We start from the raw sequence: 8,831 nt of genomic DNA, 5'->3' as shown, positions 1-8,831 counted from the left end.
TGAGCTTTGACTGCACCACTGCACTACAGCTTGGGCAACAGAGCCAGACTCTCTCCTCTTTTTTTAAAAAAAAAGAGATCCATTTTTGAAAAGGCAATCATCTCAATAATGCCTCAGTATTTTGATAGTCCCCTGTTTTAAAATGATTATTACTATTTAAACTTACATGAAGCCTCTGATCCTAACCCAGTAGATGGCCACCTCTAGCCAGAGCCCAAATGCTCGTGTTTGAAGCTCAGGTCTGCCCTTACCTCTGGGTGCTGGATGCCTTCTCTACCTCATTGTTCTCATCTGTAAAGTGGGGATAATAATAATAATAGTGTCTACTTCACAGGGGTGTTGTGAAGTTCAATGAATCAATAAGCAAAAATTGCTGCCCATAGACCCGGGTACATGGCAAACACTCATGAATGTTACAGAGGCACCCCAGACAGGAGACAGACATGGGAAACAACTCCAGAAACAGTGGGCAGGGGTGGGGGGATGTGCATGTAGCAGAGTGCCTCAGGAGTCTCCAAGCAGGAGCAACCACATGAGGTCTGTATCTCATGGGGGCTGCAGGACTGGAGGGTGGAATTAGGTCACAGAGGTCCCAGGGGCTGGCTCTAAAGCTCCAGCCGTATCACACACTTGCTGAACTGCACCCTGGGGCTAATGGCAGAGCTGTTGATGGGGAGCTGGTAAGGCAAGGGACCCCAGGAATCAGCCCACGCCCCGCCATGCTGGCCCCGGTAGACCTCCCTGCTCCCTGCAGCTCCCACCAGCAGGGCTTCAAGTTTCTACCCCCAGACCTGGCTGTGATGGAGCCTGCATTTTGTTTTGTTTCAGAAATTCTATAGCAAAATGAGTGTATCTTTCTGGTTATTAATTTTCTGATTTTTTTTATTTTGCTTATTTATCTAAATGGAAGATGTTTTATTTCCCAACAAGCTGCTATGTGAAGTGTGAGGAACAACTGGAAATCTAGCCCGGAGTAGCTGAAACTCTATCAGTTGGAGTTGAAAGAAACATCTTTTCCCCGCACAGGAAAGAAAAGGAGACAAAGCAAGGAAGAGAGGAAAAACAGAGAGAGAGAACAATGAGAAAGAGAGGGGGTGGGAAGGCAGGGAAGAAAGGGGAAGGGGAACCCGGTTCGATTATGTTTTGTTTATTGCTGCATTACTCAGGTGATTGCTTACTTAAGTCTGACTGCCAGGCTGAGCCTCCAGTCCCAGTTCTTTCCTGTCGTCATAAGGCTCAGCTAGCAAGCAGTGTTTTGCCCCCCATAGCTGCTATAGATCTAGCTACAGTCAAATGGTGCAGATGGAAGTGTGAATGGAAGGTGAGCCCCCAGAGCAATTTGGGGTTAACTGAGGTGGAAGAAGGTGGCGCTCAGGGCTCGGCCAGGGTCGGGGTAGGGTGGCTTGCTATTAGAGCTGAGAATGGAAATTCTTCAGAGTATTCAGAGCAGTTGCCTTCAGGCTCTGCACTGGCCACTGGCTTGTGCCTGACTCACATCAAGGTACAGGCCAGGCTTGATCCTCCTGGACAGAGAAGAAACCAAAAAGTACTTTCTTTTTGTACTTAAGCACCTATTCCCACTCACTGGGTCAGGCAAGTGGTGCTTTAGAAATATGCCTTATTTAATGAAACCTCTCCACCTTCATCTTTCAGATGAGAAGTCTGGGGCTCTGGTGCCCAAACAAAGAAAAATCCAAGGCCATCCAAAGAACATTCTTGGTGACACAATTCCTGCTCTAAATACTGCTGTGATGGTTAATTTTATGTGTCAATTTGACTGGGCCCTAGGGCGCCCAGATATTTGGTCAAACACTATTCTGGGTGTGTCTCCAGGGGTGTTTCTGGATCAGATCAGCTTTTAAACAGGTAGACTGAGTAAAGCAGATGACCCTCCCCAGTGTGGGTGGGGCCTCATCCAATTCATTGAAGGCCAGAATTAAAAACAAAAGGCTGACCTCTCCCAAGTAAGAGAGAACCCTTCCTGCCTGCCAGCCTTCAGACTGGAATATCAGCTCTTTGTGGTTTCACAACAGCCTGCTGGCCTTCAGACTCAAACCGAGATGTCGATTCTGTAGGTTTCGGACTTGTCAGCCTCCTTAATCACATGAGTCAATTCCTTATAAGAAATCTATCTGTCTATCCAAGTATCTATCTATCTATCTATTTATCTATCCATCCATCCATCTATCTATCCATGCATCTAACTATCCATCTATCTATATTCATCCATCCATTCATCTATCCATCTATCTATCTACATCTATCCATTCATCCATCCATCCATCCATCCATCCATCCAACTATCTGTCCATCCATCTAACTATCCATCTAATTCTATATCCATCCATCCATTCATCCATCCATCTATCCATCCATCCATCCGTTCATCTATTTATCCATCCATCCATCTATCCATTCATCTATCTATCCATCTATCTATTTACCTATTTAATCTATCATCCACCTATCATCAATTTATCTATTATCTACTTATCTATACCTATCATTCATCTCTTGCTATCCATATCTATCATCTATATCTATCATCTATCATCTATTTCTCTACCTATTCTCTATGTATTGTCTACCTATCTGTATCTATCACTTATCTATCTACCCATTCATCTAATAGGTTCTGATTATCTGGAGAACCCTGACTGATACAACTGCTGCCCTGAAAAATCACAGCCTGAACCTTAGTACCAGTCTGCTGCAACCTTGCCAGAAGGATTAAGAGAGGCTTGGATCCAAGCATTCTCAAAACACCATCCTCTCAACAAAGTCTTTCAAACCAGAGGACTCCCGTCCATGGGAGGCCGGGTGGAGGGGTAGCACCTGGAGCCAGGGGAGAGGCACAGGATGAAGCCACAGGGCAAAACTGTCTTCCTACAGTTCACTTTGTGTGGCATAATGAAGCTCAAACATTAACTTTTACATAAATCAGACATAGATAGCAATAAATAGAATGCAAATTTTGCATGACTTAAAAATCAATCACGAGATGATAGAGAAACTTCACAATTGCAGTGGGCTGTGGACTCTGCCTTCAAGTTCCTTTTCCCCCACAGCGACTTGAAGTAGCTGTTTGTTTCTCATTTCCTATCCATGGGAAAACACCTGACCATCAAGGGAAGAGCTTGCGGCCACGAGGGACTCGATGGGTTGGCTGTCTCTCCGACCACCTTTTACATCCTGAGACAAATTCACATGGTGCGGGGGGGGCATGAACTTGACTTCCAAATTTCAAAGTCCCTTCCTCTGCCCTGCTTGTGACAAGTGACCTGTCCCCACCCATCCCAGTGCTCAATAACCACAACTTTCCCCCAGAGAGGACATCTCAATGAAACAGATCCAGAAAACCCATCTGGACCTTAAGGGGAAGCCCCCGGGGTTTCCTCTTCTCCTCATTTCAGCCTTTCCCTGTGGAACCCACCCATGCTTCCAGGTAGCACAGAGAGCCTCCTTGCACCTCACCTGCTCCCAGCCGCTGAACACAAAGCAGAAACTCAAGCTTGTTCATCTAGACAAAGGGAAAGGCAGCTCCCATAGCTGAACCACTCTGGTCTCAAAGGCTAAGTATTTCACACCTTCCCCGAGGTTTTTGTTAGGTTGGAGCCATGTGCTCTGCAGGAGCCAGCATTGTGCTGCACGGACTTGGTTGAGACAATGAATTCCTCCCAGACTTCTTCAGGAGCCAGGCGGGATCTCAATCAGGAGGAAAAAAGCACCAGAGGCTGATTCACAGGCACAGATGTATTCGTTGGCTGGAGTATGGCCCATGGCCATGACAGCATACAGAGGCCTCTTTATTTTACCTTGCTTGTTTCACTGCACACACACATGTACACACACATAAGCACAGACCCATGCACACACACACACACAAGCACACACATGCAAGCACAGCTCTACATCTCTCCTCCAAAACTTCCCAGGGTTGCCCAAGCCTGGTTCACTGGAGAATTCCTTTCTCTGGAACTCTCCAATTGCCATATGGAGCTATACAAATTAAAGTGACCACATAGCTGCAGTCTCTGTTCAGATCTGCATTCCCACCCCCACTTTCTCTTCCCCCCATCATGTCTTCTCGCCTTCTGTGGCTACTGCTTTCTCTCCTACTGTCATCACAGGGATGGCCGTACAGGGACAGAGAAAGAGGGTAAGACAGAATCGAGGAGACCTGGGCTCTGCTTCCAGCACCAGCACTGATTAGGAATCACATACCCTCCTTGCACTTGTCTCCTCGCTGCCTCCATGGACTTGACATTGGTTTTCCTGCCATCTATTTCCCTAGGAGATCAGAAGAATTAATGGGCACTTTGTCGTCCATGAGCCTAAAAATTATTGGAGTTAACTGCATTCTCTGTGGCAAGCCACACTCTGGCTCCTTGTCGTGTTCCTGTAGCTTTCTGGACTCAATGCTGTCCGTTAGTGACTCTGAGGCACTACCCTTCTCCTCCACTCTCCCCTCTACCACAGGGACTAGAAACCTGGAAACTACATTTTCTGGAACCTCATGGAATGGGCCAATGAGGGAGACAGTTGCCCAGTATTTAATGGGCAGGAGTTGTATCATTTTTCCTGGGACAGCAGTGGCAGATTCACAGCGGTGGGTTCTGCAGGATGAACTTGGTTTACAGCCTGCAAAGTTCCCAGCTATGTGCTAGAGGCAACTGTAGTCATTGCTGGTGGCTTGTAGCAAAGTCTGGAGTCTCCAAAAGCCAGTGGCACGTCTGAGAACCTCAGCCAGTTCCTTGACCTTCACTCCTCCAAACTTTCAAATGGTTTTGGAAGCATTACATTGACTACATGAAATCTCTTCCTACTTGAGATATTCACAATGAGTTCTGGACATGTCCTGTGCTTGGGTATGTGCATTTGTGTTTTCCTGTCTGATACATCTAGTACTGAAAAAATACCAAGCATCACTTGTGTATTTAACTCAATGTCTGAAATGTTGGCTTACATGGAAATATCCAATAACATTGGCATAAAACAAGGTATGGCTGTCAATTGAGGACTCTTAGCTCTGTGAGGCAATGACAAGGTTAGCAAGAGAAGGCCTCAGTATTTTCAATCACAAGCTTTCCGAAACATGTTTCAGGGCTGTCCCATTTCACCCGTTATATTGCATCACCCTTGGAAAAGAAATCTCTTTTCTTTTTGCATAAATTAAATCCCTCTGTAATAAATTCCAAGTAACTAGCTAAACCATTGGTTGTCCTGTCACTTTGTAGTGTTAAATATTGCTGACAAACACATTTAACCCTCAGAGAATCTGAATCCTTGTGTTAAAGGGATCATTTCATCTGACAGTAACCACAATAAGAGGTTTGATTTGGTTTCCTCGTGGCTTCCCAGACAGTGCTGGGACTGCATCAAGGCTGGTACCCAGCGCCCTCCAGAATATTCTATTCCACCTGCTCTCTGGCCTTGATGCTGTATGTATGTGCCATTTTTCTGTTTTCGTCAGACTTAATTTTGTCCCCTCCTTTTAAATGATGACTACAGTGGAGGGAGATTCTCTCTTTGAGATCATGAGGAACAAGCCAAACTGTTTGAATGCAGAGAAATGAGGACCAAAGGGAAAACAGCTGAATGCCACAGAGAGGTATCTGGGAACTGAAGTGTGCCAAGCACACTGTGTGAAGATGCTGGACACCTAGCAGTGAGCAAGAGAAGCTCATGGTTTGCACTGGAGATACTGGGGACTCCAAAGTGGGGAAGGAGAGACAGGGACAAGGATTGAAAAACTTCCTATCAGGTACGATGTTCAGTATTTGGGTGATGGGTTCAAAAGAAACTCAAACTTCAGCATCATGCAATATGTTGTGGAACAAACCTGCACATGGACCCCTGAATCTAAAATACAAAATAAATAAATCAATACAATTTTTAAAAATCCTTTCACTTCTGCCATGCACCACACCACATTCACAGGTCTCACCCACACCCAGGGAGGGGGTCAGGTTGGGCATGTACACCAGGGAGCAGGAATGTTGAGGACCGCATAACACATTGTCCTGATGGAACTTCCGTTTCAGTCAGGGAGATACACTCTGCATGCAACTGGAAGGGCGGCAGGCAGGCGCGGAAGAGCGGGCACTGTGGGAGGGCGTCTGGCTCCATCCCCATAGCAGTAGGGCCTGGCCCAGTGCAGGGCCCCCACCGCCTGCCTCCCTAAAGTGCAGCTCAGCCTCCTCTCTGCTCACAGAGGCGCCTCACACATTTGTGACAACTGGCACTGGCTTATTCATCATCTCAGATAGCAACTCTCTGTTTTCTCAGACACCCACTTTAATACCCTGACATTTCTGTTCAGCCCATAACATTCTGTCAATTGTTTACGTCTCGCTCTTGCACCGATCGCCTTTTCTGCCGTGCTCTCGGCCCTCCCCGGCCCTGGTACGTGCTGCTTAGCAAGAGGCCGGGTGTCACCCTCTCGCCATCCACACCACTAGATTTCCAAAGAAGTGTGCTGCATCCCACACCACCAGTCATCTCCCAAGGCACTCACCAAGGATGATCCCATCTCACGGTAGATGCTGCCTACAGGAAGGCAGTTTGTTGGGCTCTGTTCACCCACAGGAGCCTAAGCAGGGATTCCCTCTCTGCCCCTCTCCAGTGCATAATGAAAAGGCCTGTTGCCAGAACCTGCAAGGGGACAGAATTGCCCTCCTTTCCATCTGCCCCATGTCTGGCCCATCAATAGGACCTGCTGTCCATCATCTGGCCACCCACCTTGGCTCCCCTCCCTCAGTCTGGACCCCACCCCCCTCTCACTCACTGCTGCAGGCACTCAGCCTTTATCCAGACCACATACAGCACAGTCGTCTTAAAACATAATGTGCACTGCTGCCCTGGGGACACCCTGAAGGGGCTTCCCACTGCCCTAAGGATGCAATCCTAACTTCCCTCCATGGTCTACAAGGCCAGCGTGATCTGCCCACTGCTCCCCTCCCCTCCCTGACCATCTCAACCCCTCACACATGCCGGGTCAGGACACTCTCCTAAGTGAATGAATGCAGGTTGTATTTCAGGTTCTCTGGCTCCTTTCCATGTCAGGGTTGGAGCATGTGCTATTCCCCTCACGTGGACTGCTCCCTCCCACCCCTATGGGAAAAGGAGAAATTCTGTAATTAGTGGTGTTGGGACAAATGAACAAACACTTGGGGGAAAATAAACAACAAAAACAATGTTTGGTTCCTACATGGCTCCTACCTATCCTACAGACTTTGACTTAAACATTAGTTTCTGGAATAGAAATCTCCCATATTGATTCTTTGCCTCACATTACTTGTTAGAATTTTCAGGTATTTGATGAGTTTGTCTGTTTACCTTTTTTTTCCTGTCTGCATGCCAACCTGCAAATCTCAGCAAGGCAAAAACTAGGCCTTGTTGCTCACCATGGAATCCCTAAGCAACACATTGCCTGATGCAGGGCACAAGCTCAATAAACATCTGTGGGATGCAGGAATTAATGAATCAATAAACACTAACTCTGCAGTGTGGACAATGGGAGCCCACTGTATGGTTCAAAATGTGAAAGGGCAGGGGAAAGAATCTTGCCATACCCTGTATTAGAAGGCATTCTGAGGTATAATAATTAAAACAATGTGGCATTTCTAAGAAAGAGTGAATACAAGGCCGGGCTCAGTAGCTCATGCCTGTAATCCCAGCAATTTGGGAGGCCGAGGAGAGCAGGCCACTTGAGGTCAGGAGTTTGAGACCAGCCTGACCAACATAGTGAAACCCCATCTCTACTAAAAATACAAAATTTGCCGTATTAGGGTGTGGTGGCACATACCTGTATTCTCAGCTACTCGGGAGGCCAAGGCATGAAAATTGCTTGAACCTGGGAAGCAGAGGTTGCAGTGAGCCTAGATTGCACCACTGCACTCCGGCCTCAGCAACAGATTGAGACTCCATCTCAAACAAATCAATAAATATAAAAGTAAAAAATTAAAAAGAAAGTGTCAATAAAAAAATTAATCAGTGGAACAGAATAAAAAGTCAAGTAAAAAAATATATCGCTCAAACATTAAAAATGTTGCTTTCCAAATCAACAGGAAAATAAATTATTCAAAAGATTGGTATGGACAACTAGCTAACAACAAAAGAAAAAGTGAGCTACAGTCCTGCCTCATTACAATGAAATAAATAAATGTGAAATGACCAAACATTTCAAGGGAAAATTAAACCCTTACACTATAATACAAAATTTCTGTTAATTACAGTGTAATCTTGGGATGAAGAAATCCTAAATACAAAACTAAGGGCATAGCCATAGAGAAAACTTTGATCTCTTCAACCAGGTAAAAATGAAAAACTCAAACTTAAAAACAGTTGTTGTGGTAGCAGAATTTTCAGCCATGGTGGAGAAAAGAGATCAGCAACCTTTCTCCCCATAAAGCAAATAAAACTTGGACAAAGCTATAAAAAACAAACACTAAGAGCTCTGGAAATTGACTGTCTCTGTCCATTGGGCTGCTATAACAAAGTAACACAGACTAAGTGGCTTACAAACAACCTAAATTGATATCAGTTCTGGAGGTTGGGAATCTAGGATCAGGGTGCCAGCAAGGTCGAGTTCTGGTGAAGGCTGTTTTCCAGGGTGTAGACTGCCAACCTCTCTTTGTGACCTCACATGGCAGAAAGAGAGTGAGAGAGCTTTCTGGGCTCTATTTATAAGGGCTCTAATCCCATTAATGAGGGCTCCACCCCTCCTGAAGTCTCCACCTCCAAATACCATCACAATGGATTAGGGTTTGAACATATAAATTTTGGGGAGAGACAAACTTTTTCCATAACATTGACCCAAAGCAAACAAT

Source organism: Chlorocebus sabaeus, chromosome 6 (assembly GCF_047675955.1).
Source record: "Chlorocebus sabaeus isolate Y175 chromosome 6, mChlSab1.0.hap1, whole genome shotgun sequence".
NCBI lineage: Eukaryota > Metazoa > Chordata > Mammalia > Primates > Cercopithecidae > Chlorocebus > Chlorocebus sabaeus.
Note: the sequence above shows the minus strand (reverse complement) of the source record.